This window comes from Diadema antillarum, unplaced genomic scaffold, assembly GCF_040938485.1.
Source record: "Diadema antillarum isolate AM-2024a unplaced genomic scaffold, OU_Dant_1.0 scf00000134, whole genome shotgun sequence".
NCBI classification, from domain to species: domain Eukaryota; kingdom Metazoa; phylum Echinodermata; class Echinoidea; order Diadematoida; family Diadematidae; genus Diadema; species Diadema antillarum.
In genome coordinates this window covers 4,702,116-4,723,154 of record NW_027271023.1, presented here as the reverse complement: position 1 = coordinate 4,723,154, position 21,039 = coordinate 4,702,116, and the positions used below count along the sequence as shown (strand labels likewise).

Genomic DNA, 21,039 nt, shown 5'->3' with positions numbered 1-21,039 from the left:
CATACTTGCGTAAAATCAAACACTGAGAAAGATATGACCAGTTGAATATTAAACTGAAAGTCACATCCAATGTGGCACTCCGTGGGATATGAAAAAAGCAGTGTTGTTCTGGACGGAGTGACATCAGTTGTGGCATCCAGTACCATTATGCTTTCTTTGCTCTGTTGTCACATAACAATGGTACGCGACATTTAAAAAACAAAAAATTACATAATCCTGGTTGTTATACTCTTTCATATTCCTTCTGATGTGGGCAATAGCATCAGTACTACAAACTGTCTACTAATTGCTGATGGATATTAAAGAAAATATGAATTGTCATTTACAAGCAATGTCACTATTAAATCATTTTTTCTTAAGAACTTTCTCCTATACTTGGAGGAAAATATTTCTCTCGTGACCCTGCCTGATACAACCGTAAAAGTTAAAGATGCGCAGACCCGGAGTGGAAATGAGTCTAAGCGTAAGCGCTAAAGAGGAGTCGATAACATTACATGTAGGTGTCTGAGAGGAAACTTGCGCCGTCTGCCCGCGTATGCATTCAACTATCAAACCAGTAGGTCAATGTACCTTTAGCAGATAGTTATTCCCCTGAACAAGATCTGTGAACATACATGTCATGAGTGAGGAATATTTCAAGGCATAAATGTCACAGTCACATGCCACCACTGTCAAAGTTACGAGGTAGTCAAATCCCCTGAGTGAGATCACTCAAACTGTGAACACAACAACTGACGAATATTCAAAGACATTAATGATGTCTTTTAGTCACATGACCAAAACTGCCGACACCTGTGGATGGCATGTCACATAAGTCAAGATGACCACACTTATGGTCTTGGCATCTAGCATTCTCTTTTTCTTAACTATAGATCAATTTCTTGTTTTTTTTGTGGCTGATCTATTGTTACATCTAAACTACCTTTCTTGCTTTTCCTTTTGAAAAGATTTTCTTTGCCTCCTACTTCACATACGATATTGCGCTCTGAAGCGTATGAGTAGGAGCCTATATTTGGCGGGTTTTCATTCCTGCTCTATAATCCTGATTGAAGAGTGCACCTTTTTCTTTCAGAATCATAATCCTTCTTCTCATAATCCTTCCTTCTTCTTGTAATAGTCATCTCCCAGGGGAGAGGTGGCCGGGTAAGAGGATACTTTCAATTCCCCGTGGAATAATTTTATAGCTTGTTTGCTTGTTGGTTTTTTGGTTGTTGTTGTTGCATTTTTCATTACAGGCTGTGTTCTCTCTCGCTGCCTCTTCCCACTACCAGATGCTGTGTGTGTGAAACTATCGCAGTCAGTACTACCATTGAGACTTACACTTGAGCAAATGAAGAGAGCATCAACGATTCATCTCTGCAAAATGACTCTGTACTCAAAGTGCACATTTGTCAGTCAATACTATAAAAAAAAAGGACAGAAAGAAATAAGTTACCCCTCCCCCCCCCCCCCCCCCCACCACTGACGGTGCAATTTTCTTATCTCATTCTGTGAGATGATCTATTGATTTTTCCAGTACAGAAATATCAAAACTCATTGCAACTATATGTATAATTCACAATATTGACAGTGTTTCTCATTTTCAATGACAGGCAAATGCCCATTCTCATTTTCTATTGTTTTGTGTGTTAAATGTGGAAAAAAAAAAATCTGGACAAAGAGGTGGATCTGTTGCCTATATATATCTTGGTAATGGCATCCTTTGTTCTATGCAGGTACGGCGATTTGAAATAATCCACCTGCCACATGTTACTGTATGTATCTCAAGTAAGGACTACTATATACTAGTAGAACTACTGTTACAGCTTGGCAGCCGAATTGCACGGCGACGACAGCAGTGATGAAGACGGTGGCGATGGTAACGATGTCGATGATGATAAGGCAAATGAGGACGACCTGTGCTGTAGTCTACGAACTAAAGGTCAGTTTTAACGAACTCACTTTGCATGCAAGAGTGTGTTAAATCCAAAGAGACAATCACTTTTAGTATAAAGGCACTGTATTCTATCTCCTAGTGGTTTAATCTTGGCTACTATGTTCTAAAGTTAATTAGCTACTCTGTAATATGGTCAATCAAACCCAATGATAACTATGATTAAAAACATGCAGACCCAGATACCCGATGTCAATAATGGCTATTTCATGCATGATTAGATTGATTTTTCATTAGAAAGCAAAACTTTGATGATTCGTGCAATATCATTCCATTAGAAAGAAGCATTACTTGCATGAGACAATTTGTTCTCTTGGTTTATAAATTGAAAGGAGTTAAAAGAGAAAAGGAGGCTATTATTCAAATGCATTTTATAAGCTGCACAAAATGTCACACAAGCTAAACTCTAAGTACTGCAACACTTTTTATCTTTTCTTTTTTTTTTCTTTATCTAGAAGGACTACACGCCAAACCAAATTCCTATGCTAGTAGGTCAAATAACTATATTCTTTTGCCGGATGTACTATAAACAAAAGGCAAAAACAATAAAACACACGCAAAAAAAAAAAACACCTCTAGATCCATGGCGCTGATTCGGTTCTATTAGGCAAACGGCGTGACATCATTTTTTTTTTTGTTGCAGCCGCAGATGACACGGTTGACAAGGGTCCAACAGGAAAGAGACGGGTCAGGACAGAAGTGGGAACAAAAGGAAAAAGAAGATGTTATCGTGCATCATCGGGGTAGACCGGTGTTGGAGTGAGGGTGGCTGATGTTGGACGGCAGGAGGATTATCCAGTGTGCAGATGGGAGATAACAATTTCGAGATGGAGATGGGGGAAAAAAATGCTGTATATCTTTATTTAAACATATAATCTCCCCTTCTTTTCTTTCCTTCTTATCTTTTTTTTTTTTTTTTTTTTGCCTTTCTGGGAATGGAAAGATCAAGGATAAATGGACGAAAAGCGTTGTCTTATTGTTATCACCTAAAGATTTTAAATAGAATGCATACATGTACTGTTTTTGCACACAAGGGACATCATGTAGCAAAACTCTTTGGCAGATGCCATTCTTCCCCCAAATATCGCAACAAGGGAATCAAAATTGCTGCGCTTAATGTCGCGAGAAGTTGAGAGGAGTAATCAGTTAGATGTCACTGATTTTAGCATTGTTCACCCGGTTACTGCAGAGTTCATCCCGGCTTAAGTAAAACTTTAAACTTTTTTGGTGACTTTCTTTTGTGGGTTTCCCCACATATTCAATATACCACCACTGCAGTATTAAAAGAAATTGGGCAAATATCAAGAAGATAAACATCTTTGAATGGGTGACACAAGGAGTCTTGGCATTTCTGTTCAAATACGCAAAATATATATGGTAAAGAAAATATAAAAATAAAAGTATAAAAATATGAAAAATATATTAAAAATCATGCATTTTGGGGTTTGGAAAGAGGTGCGTGACTTCGTGGGTGCAACGGTCAATCTCTGTCGAGGGAAGGGAAAGAACACATTTATTTCAAGTACCACAGTGCAAAGGACATTCAAATCAATACTACATTAATGTAGTGCAACACTGATTAATATAACATAGATACGATTACAAATAGTGCGGTCACATATTAGCACGCGTTACTGTTAAAATGTTAATGATCACACATATTATTTCATTTCTCTACATCATAATCACGTTAGATGTTTCTTTTACTGACGGTAAATTTTCCACTTTTTTATACATTGTACATATGAGATCATGTCATTGTCAATTTCTTTTTCGTTTGTCTAATCAATGCAATTCCACATGATGTAGACCAGTGATTAGTTGAATATGAATGATGCACAAAACAACACTGGGTACACAAAGTGGCACAGAACACATTTCAGTCTTTATATCAGAAACTTCTACAAGTAATATGCCTTCAATATGCCACATACATCGATATTCAAATATGATATGACTATTTTCTAAATCTGAATTGTTGGATTTTTTTATTTGCTTATCTTTAATTTTTGATGAACATAGCAGTACTCAAAATATTGGCTACACACCTTTCCCTCACACATCAGCGAATCTTACCCCCAATTTTGGGAGGATCAAAGACTCAGACATATTCAAATCACAGACAAATTAGTTCACAATATTAAACACATTTGTGTATCAGTCCTCGAAGAGCAAACTATTATTAAAGTGAGGTGTAAATCACATTATTAGATGAGACAGCACCCTCCTATAACAGGCAGACATAATTAATTGTAAGATTGATGCTAATTAGAAGTGACTGGTTAGCTGCCTTGCAAACAAGGCTGTCATCACATTGCAGACCGTTCATCATATTATTACAGAGAGGGCTCCGACGTGAGTTAAAAAACGACCACTGGAAACTCTGAGGAGGAAGAGGAGGAGGAGGAGGGTGAGAAAACAGAGGGGCTTGTTCAGAGGGAAAGGGGGATATAATCTGAGGGAGAAGGATGTGATTTGGGGTAGACTTGTTAAAGGTAAAGGGGAAGTAATCTATTAGGGAAAAGGATGTGATTTGGGGTAGATTTGTTAAAGGTAAAATGGGATGTAATTTGTTATTAGGGAAAAGGATGTGATTTGGGGTAGATTTGTGAAAGGTAAAAGGGATGTAATTTGGGGGAGAAGGATGTGATTTGAGTGAGATATATGATGATTCGGGGGAGTGAATGCAATTTGGGAAAGTGCATGTGATTCCAGGAGGGAATGAATTGAGACAAAAGTCTAGAGGGGTATTAAGAAAAAAAAAGAAAAAGAAAAAAAGAAAAGACCCGGGATGATGAGGAGAACAGTTATCCACGTGGGGAGGAATCATGATGGCACACTTCCTAGAATCATGATCATTACTACAGTCCTTCAACTTCTGGATTGCTTTTAATAATGTACAGCTAGCATACACAGCGACTTCATGCATGTATTAAACTCTGTGTAGCACTGCCTTACTGCAAGGAAAAGTGTCGAGCTTCCTCAGGTCTGCAAACTACATGTAAAGTCATTAATTTGGATACTGAGTATATCACTGAATCGCTGTGACAGATTACTCATTTTCCTTTGACTTTCTCAAAATACACAATAATCATTTCCTTGCAACAAATGAATCATAATACAAATATGAAAACACGACCATGGTCACCTCTTCTTTTGATTTATCAATGCACACTCTTTTCATCAACTGTACAAAACTGTTTTGCAAGATTGTAAAAAATGCCCATCATGGCAGAATAAGAAAGATCGCCTTTAATTTGTAAATATTTTCTAATTCCTCACACTGGAATTAGCTTATCCTATGATATTAGCTGCAGAAATCTGTATACACATAAGCTTGAAACCCCCTTCAGTGCATACATTACACACTGCTTCTCTCCATTTACATAGATGCTGGATATGTTCATATCGGACAATGCATAGTGACACATCTCAGTCTATCTATAACTGTTAATGACAAAATTAGCAATGAAGATAGGAAGATTTTCAGGCAAGAGAAAAACGGGATCTAGTCAACAGTATTAATTGTTTATCCTTACAGCTGTCATGAAGCATATAAACTCTATCACACCAACACAGAGGGATATATATTACAATTTATTACTGTTAGAATCTACAATTTCAAGTTCAAGCTAATCCTAACAAATCTATGAAAAAAAAAGAAAAAGAGAAAAACCCTCAAAACAAACATCGCAGTGACAGTGTCACTAAAATCAGACAAACAATGTGATGATCGCAGAATTTCAAAATTGTTTTTTTTTAACATATAAAGTCCAAGCCAAATATGCAAATTAGAGAAAGTGATGTCATGAACTAACTGTAAGTCTTCCATTCGCATGCACAACAGTTTTAAATACATCTTTTTTAAAGACTGTTTTGACATAAAATTCAAGCAAATAATATCCCCCACACAATGTTATGTTATAGTTGCAAGAATCCAGTGAGAATGACTTTGAAAAGGGGAGCATAGTCACAGCTCCTAAAAAACCCCAAAACAAAACACCCCCCCCCCCCAGAATATATGCACGAACCAATGACAGTGACCATATGATGCAATCACTGACTTGTCTTATTTGCATATGTGATTGTGACTCATATCATTTTGCTTAAAACATGGTAAATTCCCAACTCCTTCCTTTGCTTTTCCTTTATTTCTGCCTGGTCAGATTTTTATACCAGCCACAGATATTATGTTTTTAGCTGGTATTGGTCTGCCTGTTAGTCTGTCAAATGTTGGATTAGCATCTTTATGTCAAAAATCATGAACCAACTTCATGAATGATTTTATCTATTCATTTGTTTTTTCATTTAGCTATTTTTGCATGGAATATCAGAATTGGCTCAGGAACAAAATGAAAAATGTTGGTGGTGATCCTGAAAAAATTTGTAAAGGAGTATTTATCATGACAAGACAGAAAGGCACTACATATGAGTTGCAACATATTGATCTGTAATTCTTCATAAATCTACATCTACATAATTGCATGTAATTGGCATTATTTATGAATCACTGCTCCTTGATTCTTCTTCTAAGTTTGAAGAAGATTCAAATTCAGGACTTTGCTTGACCTGTTTAAAGTCACAGAAAGTGGCTTGCAACAGTGAACAGGTCAAGAACTGAGTGACATTTTTGGGAAAACTTCAAAGAAATTTCTGGAATAAAAGTTTGTTTAAATTTCAGCAGGGAATTTAGTGGCTGACATAGTCATCAGTTTGACAGTTCATACACAGTGATATGGACAAGTGTTAGTAGCGAAAGGTGTGGTTACAAATTTTCTAAAATGTTCATTGCTAAAGCACTACTCCTTTGAACACCAGTGGTGAAGCAAAAGCGTATTGTGAACTCCATGGAATTTGTGCTGCATTAAACCGTTATAACTGCTTCTAATATGTGACCCTGCACCTCAAAACAAACAAAAAGTCGCCAGACATGAATTTTTAGTTAAGACCATATTCTGAAAGAGCAGACTTTAAGCTTTAAAATGATGTATAAACCAAATCAAATGGACTCTCCTAACCTATCTAAATATTGGAAAGAAAGCACAAACTCAGGAAAAGTGTAAACTGAGAAAAGAGGCTCTGAAGTACAGTGTCTATTCAAGCGCTTAATCTCTACCAAACCGTGCTGGCTGTGTGATGAATGGGACAAAAAACAGGAAGTAAACCACTGGAGTAACAACAATGAAGGGATTATCAGATTAAACTGAAATTAAGCATGCCTCATTAACACATTCTGTCCATAATTAATGCCAACTTTCAAAGCAGTAGCACTATCTTTTCAAAAGTTATTAGAGTTGAAAGTGAAGAGTGTGGACAAGGTTTTTCAGAAATGAAAAAGGGATTCTAAAGACACACCTAATCTCACTATTCTGCCAAAAATGTTGGAGATAAACTGCTAAAAAACACACTTTTCTTCCCGTTTTATGATACCAAATTTTAGCATGATGTAAAAGAAGACCCTCTCTTTCAGAAAATATGAAAAAGTCAAGTTCGGCTAGGTTGACCCACTTCACTTATTTTCAGTCCTCACGCAAAATCAGTGTGTGCGACTTTATGTTCGTTTTGAGGTGCACTGTCACATATGATTGTCTTTTGCTTCTGATAGGGAGTGCGCAGGACAGCATTATTCATCTCCGGTATTAGGTGGGGCAAAAAAATCATAGTCACATGCACCGATGAAAGAAACGGAAAGGAAAAAAATAAGAAGATATACAGTGTATGTACTAGAATTGAAGGAAGAAGCTGCTCACGCATACTAAAATGCGCTTATACAACTAGAGACGAGAAGAAGACAAAAACACTGCGCAGTGGAGCAGAAATAAGGAGTGTTTGCTTGAAGAATTATGGAGGCACGATGCCGTCATTGGATAAAAGAAAAATGGATGTGAACCACAGGAGAAACAGACAGCGAGAGAGAGATGGAGAGAGAGAGAGGGAGAGAGGGAGAGAAGACAATGTGACTTTAAATCTGTTCTCCCACAGGGCGTGCCACGCAAAAACTAACATCTCTAAAACATTGCCCGGTGCCTCTCCGGAAATATTGCCTTGTTTTCACACAGATATGCCACAGAAGTGAGGTTGGTGTGGTGAAACGCAGACAGCATCCCCCGGGGGAGAGGAAAGTAACGAAGGAGAGGATTCAACTCCTCTCTCGGAGGAGGTGGAGCCATCTTTGCTTGAATCTTATTTATGTCTCCTTCCTTTTATAGATGTTACATTTGGACAGGAAAAGAAGGTAACAAGAAATTATATTAGTTAATCCTACTGACCCAAGAAAAGAAAGAGAGAGAGAGAGAGAGAGAGAGAGACAAGAAGTCTCTCAAGAGACTATTTGATAGTCGCATACCTATCATAACTGCTGTAGCACGGCCGCCACCTTTGGGGGATGACAATAAATGCAGACATTTATGGCGTTTATGAAAAAACAAACTTTTGAAAATGCGATAGGGTCAAGGTGAAATATGAATACATTCATGCAAGCATGGTCATGATAAACGAACATACAGCAAAAAAAAATTCTTGATACAATGAGCTAAAATGAATGCGAGTTCTACTTTGGGCAAGCACACAATGTATTTTGAGCAGAAGTACTGTACAGCACGTGAGAGCTTGCTGAAAGAGAGTTTGAACAGCTAAAGCAAATCCGGCACTATATGTTCCTTTGCCTTTAAATACCTGAGGGGCATTTCATGAAGCATTTTGTCAGATATCTTTTTTCTGACGAACTGTTAGAGCATACTGAAATCCTTGCATCTGATCAGCGGAGAGCAAATTTGTTTGACATATTTGTCGGACAAAATGCTTCATGAAATGCCCCCCTGATCGCTATTACATAAGTTCCTTTGCCTTTAAAAACCTGATCTAGACTGCATGCCATATAGGATTTCACTTGCAGTTACTGCTTGATTCCACTTGACTGTCCCTAATTGTAAGCTGAGGATTACTACAAATCATATCATCCTAAATCAACGCCTGATCATGCATTAAACAGATACCGAGTCAAATATAACTCCATTACCACGATTGTATACACTGAATATATTACACGTTTGTACATACAGATAGATACGTACACATACATGTATCATGAGGTAATGCATTTGCATATCAATGTCAGTAGTAAGAGATGTACATGTATTTCAGAGACAAGCAAGGTTATTGCAAAAAATCAAAAGTACAGTACATGGACACAACCTTGAAGTCAGCATTGTAAAAAGCCACTTTGTGGAAATAAGATGGTACATTACTTTTACAACTAGAGTCATATATTCACTACATCAAAAAGACATTCATACTGCAATGGCACAATACCATGCACCCCCCCCCCCCAAAAAAAAAAAAAAGAAAAAGAAAAGAAAAAGAAAGAAGAAACAATAAAACATGTTTGTCATTCATAGATAAAATGATGCGCCCTCAATCACTGGCCACACTGCAGTACTTTTTTCACTAAGATTATGCTGCATGAATAAAACAAGCAAGCACATTAAGTGATTCCCTCACAACAGTTCACACTTGGATCTACTCTGCTGAGATGGTCCACATGGGGATACTTATTGATGGAGCTTGTAATACCGACGCTTGCTCCTGATCTGCGGCTACTGGTATGCGAGAGTCAGTCGGCCAATCCCATCTAGGGTAAAGCAATGCGGGATCTGCTGAAGGTGCCAATTGGGAGGTATATACTCTGGATACAAGATTAGTGGGATGAATATGGATGCTTTAAAAAACATATGTCGTGGATAACAAAATGGAGCTGCACAGGCACACTGTCGCCTGAGTGCTGTTGACAACAATTGGGTGGAGTCAAACCACTTATGGATGATTGAGTGAGGGCACAGTTTTGACAACAGGATTATAAAGGAATTGCTACAGTTGTAAGATCCCAACTGATTCATTCAAGCGTAATTGCTATGTGGTTGACAAGATATCTAGATGGCCACAACAGGTTTATATTGTACAGTCTTTTTTTTTTGTGGTACATCACACAGTTCTTATGATGTCAGCATTTTCCTATTGTGTCGTTGATTTTTTAATAGTTTTATGGTAAAACTGCTGATAAAAGTGCATTTTTGTAACTGGCTTCACTAGAGGAAATCTACATTCTATATCAAAGTCTGCATTTTTTTTTTTGAAGCCATGCTTAAACGAGGAGTAAAATCTTTGCACAGCTTTTTAGTTCTTTAATTGCGATCTTTGCAACTGATGCTAATTCTATAGCTCACAGGAAATGAGGTTGCATATCTTGCAAGCAAAGAAAAAGAAGAAGAAGAAAAGAAAGAGAGAAATAATCACAGAGGATTTAAACCTGCCTTTGGGAAAAGTAATTTGGATGAGATATTCACCAAATTGAGGCATTGCTTTGGAAAAGGCCGAAGCTTTGTATCTTCAAACTCAATCCTTCTTTTCTTTAATCAGTATTCTTGCATACTGATATTTTTCCTTTTTCTTCTGTTCTTACCTGGCATAGATATGCTACGAGGGAATTCTGGTGTGGGAGGCTGAAAATGGAAATTTTGGTTATTTTTGTGGAGTTATTTTGAGTATTTTTGTGATGGTTGTGTGGTTCTTGGTTTTCAGTTTTATTTGTGGCAAGTTTTTTCTTCTTCTTTTTTTGTAATAAGGCAACTGCTCTCCAACTTCATAAGCTCAATTACAACACACATTTGGCCCATCTGAATTATGCAGCATTAACCTTGTATGATCAAAAACTCACACAGCTCCAAAATACTGACAAGTCATGTGATATTGCAAGTGAAATACATTGAAGCAGTGGTAGGCGAGTGAATACGTGCAGATGATGGTGAGTGCCATGTACCTCCTATGGTGCGGTCGTGGCAGTAGTTTTATCGGCAATGTGAATAGCACCTAATGCCGCTTTTTGTCAGTGAAGGAAACTCTTGTATGTCTGATCACATCGATCTAATGACTTTGTTGGAAATCTCATAGATGCACAGACCTGAACTGCACTTAAGTGAGGGTTAGAAATAGCTTTTGCAGATTATGAAAATCACAGCGTGCTGGGCATAATACTCATCCATGGATGGATGGTAACGGTGTGAATTTTAACAGTGGATCTATCCTTCATGAGGTGATAAGGTGTGAAGAAACAAGCTCTGCCGAAACAAATTGACAGAATAAGTAGACAAAATGAGTATAATGGCAAAATGTGCAGTAGTTGAGACAGGCAACAAAATAAAAAAAAAGAACATAAATGAAAGTACAAACAGAACAAAAGTGCAGAGCTATGAAATGCTGGATTGCTGTGGAAGTGCTGGAAGCCAATTTACTATCAATACTTGACAGCTACGAAATGAGAAAAATGAAAGGTACAGCTATATCCTACCAGTTAATGACATTTTAAAGCCAGCTACACAGGATAAAGGGAGGAAGCAAAACAAAATGACAAACAAATGATTGAGAACTTGCACTTGACTTCATGCACGGAGAAATCTGGAAAAGAAAGGTGTACATGCATAGTTACCAAGATTAGTGCTGAGATTCTTGGATGGAAATTTGCTTGACCAAACAGGAGATTTTTATTTCTTATCTTTTATTCATTTGCAAGCATTAGTGCATATACACTGTAAAAGCACTTGCAACCATATACAGGTACGTGTATGATAAGCCTTGTTGGAAGATTTATTAACTGTTATAAAACCAAAAGTTTTAAAGACAATGATAAGTAAAACACATTGAACAAAATGAAAGAAATGTGCCTCATCTAATTTTCCTGTAGTTAGGAAGCGTAACGACGACTTTTAAGATTTTTTCTTTCAGTGGGTGTGATATCTAAAAGCATAAATGGACAAATATCATGCATTGCGAAAAGGCAACAAATCTGAATGCTCCTTTTTCACGTGAGGGCGTGAAAGAGAATGGTGCACTAACCTATATCTCTCTCTTTCTGTCAACGCTTTCTATACAACAATAATTCTAAAAACAGATAGCTGTCAGTCTCACAACAAAACCAGTTCACACAAAGCCCTGTATGATCCACAGTCACTGGGTGCCACTACTATCTCACTGGCTGTTTGCAGAGCTGAGAGATATTTTAGATTGACATACCACAGTAACCCTCCCCTCCCCCTAAAAGAAATAATAAGATAAATATAAATAAAAAATAATAAAAGGGCAAATGCCAAAAATGTGAAAAGGCTGCCTTAGATTGTCAGTAGGCCTATATATCACATTGTCTCATCAAACTGCTTTGACACTAAAAATCATGAGGACTGGCTAGAGTTCTGAAATATTTGAAATTGGGAAGCTAATTGATGTGTGAATTGGAATTTGTTATCACCTACAGTAGTATACAATTCAATTAGCACATTTACAAGTCTGTTTTGTAGCACCCATACAAATTTACCAAGAAGCTTGGCCTGATGTGGTTTTTCAAATAAACAAATTTATGTAAAGTTGTCTGCTCTACTCGGTCATTACAGTGGGGAAATCTACTTGCAAGCATTTGCAATGGAAGTTTGAGACGGTAGGTCTGAGAGAATGAAACCCAAATAAACATGCAGACTGAGTGAACGCAGCAACATTAATACTAGAACACATCAGCGAAGTTTCATGGAAGTCAGATGATCAGTTGAAAAGTTATGAATTCTTAAAGTTTTTGTGCAGACTACCTTGTTCTATAGTTCATGACGTCACATACTGTATGTGCCACGATATAGAGAAAATGCAAAGAGAATTCCTCTTTTTTCTTTTCTTTTTTTTTGAAAAGTACACATTCCCTTGTTTTCTTCCTGACATATGTTTAGGGTAAGGCCCCCCCCCCCCCAAAAAAAAATATATATATATATATGTTGTATTGGCGTAACATGAGATTTTCAAATAGGGTTGGGCAGGCGGATTTTTTTTTTTTTTTTTTTTTGCTACCTGTATTTTAAGTGTAAAACTCATATTTAACAAAACCCCATTCGATAGAGAGGGTCTGTTGCATCCAAAGTTTGTTATATCACTGGTTTAAAAGCCGTCACGACATACCGGTCAAAATACGAACGAACAAATTCCTGGGCTAAATCACCCAGCGCCACAGACAAATCGATTCTCCAAATAATATTAAATAAAATCTTCGAACCGGACTTGCCGGTCGCCGACACGCTGTACTGCGTGGCCATTTTCCGACACCAGCTGTTGTTGTTTTTGATAATTCGCAAACCTGTATCGCGCCCTCTCTCGTTAAAAACGATGTATTTCCTCTTTTTTTTTCTGAAAAGTTCACGGTCGGGCGGGTTAAGCCAATACAACAATTTTTTTTTTGTGCCTAATATTATTCCCCCCGCTTTCTGAGACAGGTAAGTCAAGTGCTCTTTCATTATGCCAGAAAAAGTGAGCGCTTGTTCAACTTCTTTATATTTTCTTTACAGTCTGTGTATCAGCCATACTTGAAGTGTTGTGGTCTTCTCACTAAGCGATAGTTGCACCAAAATTTAAAGAATTCATAACTTCTGAACGAATTGTCTGATTTTCCTTTGATAAACTCTGCCGATGAGTTCTACTAATATTGCTGCATTCAATCTCTTTAAAGAAGTAGATATGTGAAAGCTAGAATGGCACTTTAACCCGTTGAGGACGAGTCCCGAGTATTCTCGGGCAGGTGTCTATGAAAAATGTGTGTTGTAGCAAAATCAGTCCGTCCTCAATGGGTTAAGAGTCTTGCTATAAAGATAGAGTGCTTTTTTTTTAAAACAATTTCTCCACCATGATTTCATTTTTTTCTTCAGACATACAAAGTGCAGTACAGCTAAAGAGAGACTAATGAAGAAAGAAATGAAAAGGTTTTACAGAAGTGAAAACAGAAAAGTGTGGTGCATTTCTTGCAACTGTTATAAGATATTCATCTTCGGTGTATTCAGTAATATTAAATAGGAATAAAAAGAATGTCACCCTAGCTCAGCAAGTATTCTGTTTACCACCGTAATGTCTTGTGACCAAAAAAAAATAATAATTTTCAGTAGCTTGCCAAATTATGAGATCTAATAATGAATAGAAGATTTTCATGATAATGATATTATGCTTAAAGGCAATGTTTAGTACTTTTGTCTTGCATCATAAGGTCCCTGACAGGAATATTCAGCCATGTTACATTACTGTATACCTCACAGATTGCTTTAACAATCTGTGAAATGTACATACAGTCAAACCTGTCAAAGGCAACCACCAATGGGAAACAACACAAGTGGTCACTATAGACAGGCAGGGGGCTATTTTGAATTTCAACACTTGCATTCAGCATTTAAAACCGCATGCTATTCTTAAAAAAAATAATAATAATAATTTTCCACGAGCAGCTAAAATATGGGGATTTTTTTCCCCTTTACCACTTGTAACTTCATTAAAGTTTTCTAATAGCCTTCTTTCTGTTTGCTTGTTGTTGTTGTTTTTTAATAGGTTTTGGCGGAATTTATGCAACAAACATAAAAGCTAGTGTATTCACGGCTGATAAGACAGGTTTGACTCTATGTGTATGACAAGAATATAATGTGGTCAATATTACCAAGAATTACAATTTCAAGGAAAACAGTGAAAAAAAGGAAGAAAAAGGTCTTTTTCTTATATAACTTAACACTATACTCAAAGCATACAGAAATTTGTGTACATTGAACTCATAGGCTATTACAAAACAGACAAACTATATCTGGTACCCTGTTGAAGCATGAACACATTACATTGTTTGGTCAATCGCTAACTCACATAATTGTGAATATTACAGTTAAACAAATTCTTCATCTAGAATGTTTGAATTACTTTGATGAAAACACGAACTAGATCAAACAAATCAATTCTTATATTTGGAATGAGATGTCAATATATAAACAAATTCAAACAAACTTCACACTATCCATAATGCGATTGAAAAGACATCACCACAGGTTCATAGACATATTATCCAGACACATTTCCTTCCCACATGAAATTTGACAGATATTGGATGATGTAATAATATCATACAAGATGGGACATCAATGTACGAATGTTCCTCATAACAACCAAAAAATACAATTACTTCACAAAATATACAACAAAAAGTAATATCAGCAAATACAGACACTCTACACAATACACTTAAGATTTAGATTTAAAACATTTATGTCAAACCAGTAAGATCTTTGATAACAAATCCACCTGCTTGGCAAAAGCAAAAATGGGTCTATTTAAAAAACAAAGTATTTACAAGCAAGACATATTATCCAAATGTCAAGACATTTAAGGTATTAAAAATGGTTGCACAAAGGATTCTCTTGATCCAAGAGTGGATTGGAAGCAATTGAGATTTATACACACTTAGAAGCTCTTACCAATGACAAGTGTGTAAAATATAAAATGTACAATAATCCTGTCTGGGGAAAACTCAACATGACAAGCATGCTATGCATCTAAATGTTACTTTATGAATATTCAAAACAGAAGTTAAAAACCGCATGTCGCACACATTCTTTAAGGTCACGCTGGCAGCATGCAAAGAACACATCACAATCGTTTTATGGTGATTTTCTTAACTTCTGGAGCAGGTCATGTGACATGGTTTGGCTAATCTCCTGACTAGATGAGGCAAAATGCATAATTTTGCTGGCAGAAATTCATAAGCTTTCTCTGCAAGGGGAAAAAAGCACATCATTTTTGCCCAATTCACAGTATTTGTAAGGCAAAAATTGCGCAAGATGAGCAGCTAAAACGAAGGAAAAGAAATGGTAGTAAAATGTTAAATAACATAATCCTCAAAACAAATTCCAGTAGAGCAACATACTGTCTAAACAACTCATGCAAAACTTCAAAAAAAAAAATAACAGCAATGCATTGTGTTGAAAAATTAAACCCGACAAAAACAATGCATTGTCTAACAGATATATTGCGTCACTGTCATATTGCAAACAGCAGATTACATACTGTGCTCCAAAAAGGAAGACAATAGAAGCCGAACCTAGGTCAAACCTGCTTGCAATGGCCACCTCCGTCAAATGACACCAGTAACAAATTGCTACATGCATAATCATTGAGGATGAGTTAAATTGAGATTTTTATGTCACTGGCACGTTGCCATCTCCGAAGGCAGCACAAGATTCAGTGTTTCCCACAGTCGCTATAGATGCGACAGCCATACACAAGTACACTGCGTGCGTGGGAACTAGAAAGGAACTAAATGCAAATGGAAAACTTTCTGTAAATCCTACTTCAGACATTCTCTGAGCTGTTTGCATGATTGCAAATGTCTTGATGTGTAACACCCCTTCTGGCACAAATGATTGCTATCATTTTTAATGTTTACACAACTTTGCATTTCCAAATAGTGGCTGCTACACCTGTAAGAATCGAAAATGGCTATCACCAACTGCCCCCTTTTTTGTTTTCATTTGAAATGAATATAGCAAAGCTCGCACTGCCATTTTCTTTTCCCAGAATAATTCCTGATTGAACGGACAGAATAACTAAATAGCCACGTAATAAACAACAAAACTGAGACATGTTGTATTGTAGAAGGCACTTTGAAGAACCACAAGATTAATTTCAGCATCCCCCTTGCTCTGAGGCATGATCGCGTCTCAAGAATCTTTGACCGAGAACCAAAGTGACATTCTACGGAGGAGATTAGGATTTTCCCCTTTTCTCTCCACGTTCGCCGCCTCATGCATTATCCGAAAGCCATTAATATGTGCTTTAATATATTATTACATGCCTAGAAGCTGTCCCCGTGAAATAAAAATGAGCCCCAGCTCAACCCTCCATAAGCTTTCAGATTTGGTGGAGCAAGTCCATCAGATAATATCACTTCTTAATGTGGGCATTTGTCGGGAGCTTCTCCCTCATAAAGTCTGTCAAAGTAGCATCGTACTCATTGTTATAGTTCCCGTGGGTGGACAGACGATAAGGGGACTCCCACTAAAGCAGAAATGCCTGTGTGATGCAAATAAAAGCTTTTAAAAACTTTCCTCACTTTAAGATCAAACCTTTGCAGCAATACAAAGTTTTTTAACAAAAGTTGTATTTTACCTTTCTTCCATTTGTCATCCTTCTTCGTTCCTCCTTTCTGTGTCTCCTCTTTCTCTTTCTTGCTATCCTATTTCATCGGAAAGGAAAAAAAAAATAAAGGAAAACAAATGCAAGTATAAGACTTTTAACCTTATAACAAGCCATTCAATGAGGAGCAATGACTAGCAATTACACTTTGCATCATGAATTTTGTCATCATTTGGTGCACTTTACAAGCTTGGAAATTGCAACACCCACTTTCATTCCCTTGCCGATTGGATGCCTTTCACTAGATAATGGCTGTTTCCGTAATGCCAGCTCGCAGATACTAGGATTACGCATGTGATATGTCATCTTTCATGATGCTGTTAGATTGTCAGATCAGTATGAGAAAGCCAGGTCTTTTTTGTTTTTTCATTTGATTTTCTTAGAGAATTTCATATAATTGATGAAAATAGCAAAAAAAAAAAAACACCTATAAAAAAAACTTCATATAAAAGTTCTGTTTGCTTGTTTTGTTTTTTTCTAAATGAAAGAAAGTTTTTCTGGGAAATATCACCACCAGACGAGGGCAGATGGCGGGCAGTGACCGTCATCTCAGGCAGATATGAACTCTCTCTCTCTCTCTCTCTCACGCTCTATCCAGCTGTGTATGGTATTCCTTTCATATGGATATATTCTCAAGTGGACACTGAATACTTGCAATATCTTTACCACTCCAAGCAATGGACAACCATCACCAACAAAAAGCAGTTTGGAACAGCCAGGAAATGGTCCTAACATGTCAACGAAACACATGTTTGAACCGTTTAAAAAAATTATCAAATTTCTCCAAGTTCTTGGTCCAAAAATATATCATTATATTTTTGACATCTCTCTCTCTCTCTCTCTCTCTCTCTCTCTCTCTCTCTCTCTCTCTGTGTCTCTCTATCTGTCTTTTTCTCTGTCTCTGTTTTTCTCTTTTCCATTTCGAGTCAATTTTCTCACCATACTGCTGGGCAGCATATGACTTTTAACAATTTCAGAAACAGCTGTCAAGCTTTTGGGATAAACAAAAATATGTGGAGACAATGTCAACGTCCAAATCAGGTCTAAATCAGGAAAGCGCAGGCTTATACTCTAAATGCAGCAGAATTCGCAAAGTAGGATGAGTACATGTATAAGGTGTAAAGTGATGTTAGGCCAAAATTGCTTGCTCCCACACATATTATATTTTGTCCTTTTACTATTCCACGATCATCATTTCTGATTTTATAGATTATTTGTCTATAACAGACGCAAATTGCTTCATATGGTTGTATGTACCTTGATTATACAATAAACATGGATTTCATGATTGAGGTGGGCATTTGGAAATCACTGATATTCATGCCAGTTTGCTTCATATCAAATCACAGAAGCATAATCAGAACAAGTTTTGAGTGGATTAGTGAATGATGAATTCCAATTAGCCAAAATGAAATCACATGATGGCGACCGCAGGAACAGGGCATCCGCCATGGGTTACAACCGGGAATTGCATTCCTACACGCCATTTGTTGAACATTCAGCTGTTTGCAATGAGGATTAAATTAGTTCTCTAGGTTCACCATGTACTTAATGTTAAAAGTTTCATGTGTTAATGACTAATACATATATTGGTCTATGTTGGCATGTTTGAGGCACAATAAGGTGTATCTCTGCCAGTCTCAACTGCACTTGCCCCTTTCATCTAGTTAATTAAAAAAAGCCAACAACAATAATCACACCAGGGCTGGCTGTGTATACATTGGGCATCTTGCAATCATTTTGCAAAGCACTTCAAAGCACCATGAAATGGTATAGAAAAAAACACACAATATTTATACTTCAAAAAGCAGTATTAAATGGCTGTAAAATGAATAGTGATTGCAACTACATGGCTGGGCATGTATTGTGTGAACCGACATTAATTTGCAACTTTTCATGATTAGCAAGCCGCAATTCAGAATGAATCAGAAAAAAAAAACCAAAAACTGTCCTTCTTTTTCTGACAAGCAAGTTATGCTTTGAACAAGATCATATTGAATACAAAAAAAAAAAATAGATTAATAAATCGTGTGAGCAACATCAGACCAAAAATACATTAGCACTGATGGCTTCTTTGCTAGTGATCATAGCATCCCAGGAGCAACCTGCAATAGCTGGAGTTGTCATGTGTCTCCAGTTTTAATGAGTTTTGCATTAGACTGCTCTACTTTTAGTTTTCATGAATTGTCATGAACTGCACATATCCACTTTTCTTTTCTTCATGGCTGATTTCAAAGTGATTTCGGAAAAACTTTTCTGACATAGCCTTCAAGATGGTTACAGTTTGTTATCCTGGAGTTGTTTTTTTTTTTTCTTTTTTTTCTGAAGGTACGTTAATCCAAAAATTAAAAAAACGGTTGTTATTCTGAATTTTCATTATCACAAAGGTGCGTTAATAAAAAAAAGGTATATGAAATTAAGGTTCATCACTCCGAAGGTTATCAATATCTGACAGTTCATTATTCAAAACGTATGTCTATTTGAAGATGAATAGCAGTTCATTATTCTGAAGGCTTGTCATTCAATAGACAAAATGAAGTTCATAATTCCAAAGTACATTTTCAGATTAACAAATGAAATCTTCTTCCATTTTTGGATTAATTAAACTGAGGAATAAGGAATCTTATTTCATTTTTGGATCTATAAACCTTCAAAATAGCAAACCTTATTTCATTTTCTGACAGATGAAACTTTGGAATAAAGAACATCATCCTTCAAAATAACTATTAACAGTTAACACACAACAAAAAGAAAATTATCCAGTACTTCAAAAACAGGGGGAGTATACTTCAGGGGGGGGGGGGGGAAGAGGAGCTACTACTATCAGTAGCTTGTGTGAAACGATTACCTTCTCTTTAATACAAATTTACCTTGAAATCTACAATACAAGGTGCTACAAAATATTTTTTTTTAAAACCACTTGCCCACTTGGGCAAGTAGATTTTCATATTGCTGCAGAATATTTGTCTTAAGTGAATTTCACTTGCCCAAAAAGAAAGTACAAAAGATAAAAGAAATGATATATAAAATCACTTGTATGTCAAGGGCTTGATAAAACACAATCATCTGGATAAACAGCAGATGTTGGTTTGCACACTTAAACACATTGAGGTATAAACAAACTTGGTTCAATGAAATGTCGATGTTGCATTGCATTGAGACTTCTTCTTATTATACTTGTTGGAAAGTTGCCGAAATGAATTAAAATGCATTGCGCACTGAACAGTCGTGAACTTCGGGCTTCTGTATGGTTGACTTCATGGGTTTGTAGGGGGGAAAACTGAAAAAAAAAAGTGGCTTCAAAACTGGGCAAGCATTTTTTCTCATTGTTCCAAAACACTTGTCCAACTTTGATTTTTACTTGCCCCCAGGCAATTGGGCAAGTGCTTATGTAGCACCCTGTTAAAATGAATATTCTTTGAAGTATTCAATATACATAACACATCACCACCTGCCCTTCAACAGCCACTTCCAATTGCACATACATGTAATGTATCAAATACAGTAATTGCACACTCAACAACGTTAACTGCTTTTGGGGCTTTGCCTTTTTTTCTTTTTCTTTTGTTGTTGTTGTTGTTGCTTTGTTGCAATGTGAAATGATTAACAAGGTTTAATCAACACCAGACAAAGAGCAAATTACTTTTTGATGTTAAAGTAGTAAAATGCTTTCTTTGGCAGAAAGATGACCAAGCTGCAGATTGTAAAGCAAGAAATAAGCTTGCGGTGTTGCTCTAGCAAAGCATTTAATCACATGGCAAGCAATGCAATACAGTACATCGAAAAACAACAAGAACTGCAAGAAGTAGCTTATATCTCCTTGTTGGCGAGCAGAGGCAGAAAGATGATTTATGTCTGACACTGAAAGGCCATTGGCAAAAACGCGAAGCGCCTGAATGGGCTTGGGAATCCTCGAAAGTGAGTCAACTACAGGCAGGGGACTTCATGTACTGATCCAAAGGGTTCAAATCGAGATCCAATTTTTTTCCTTTGGGGAGGTAATAGTTGCTTTATACTGAAACAAACACCAAATAAATGCAGCAAAATGCATAAGGAGAAAAAAATAAAAACAAAACAAAACAAAA

The 21,039-nt window shown here is 36.7% G+C and overlaps 1 pseudogene; it reads right to left on the bottom strand.

The window, feature by feature from the left end:
• LOC139720863 (leucine-rich repeat-containing protein 71-like) overlaps positions 1 to 21,039 on the bottom strand; it is a 112,242-nt pseudogene that overhangs the window by 11,123 nt on the left and 80,080 nt on the right.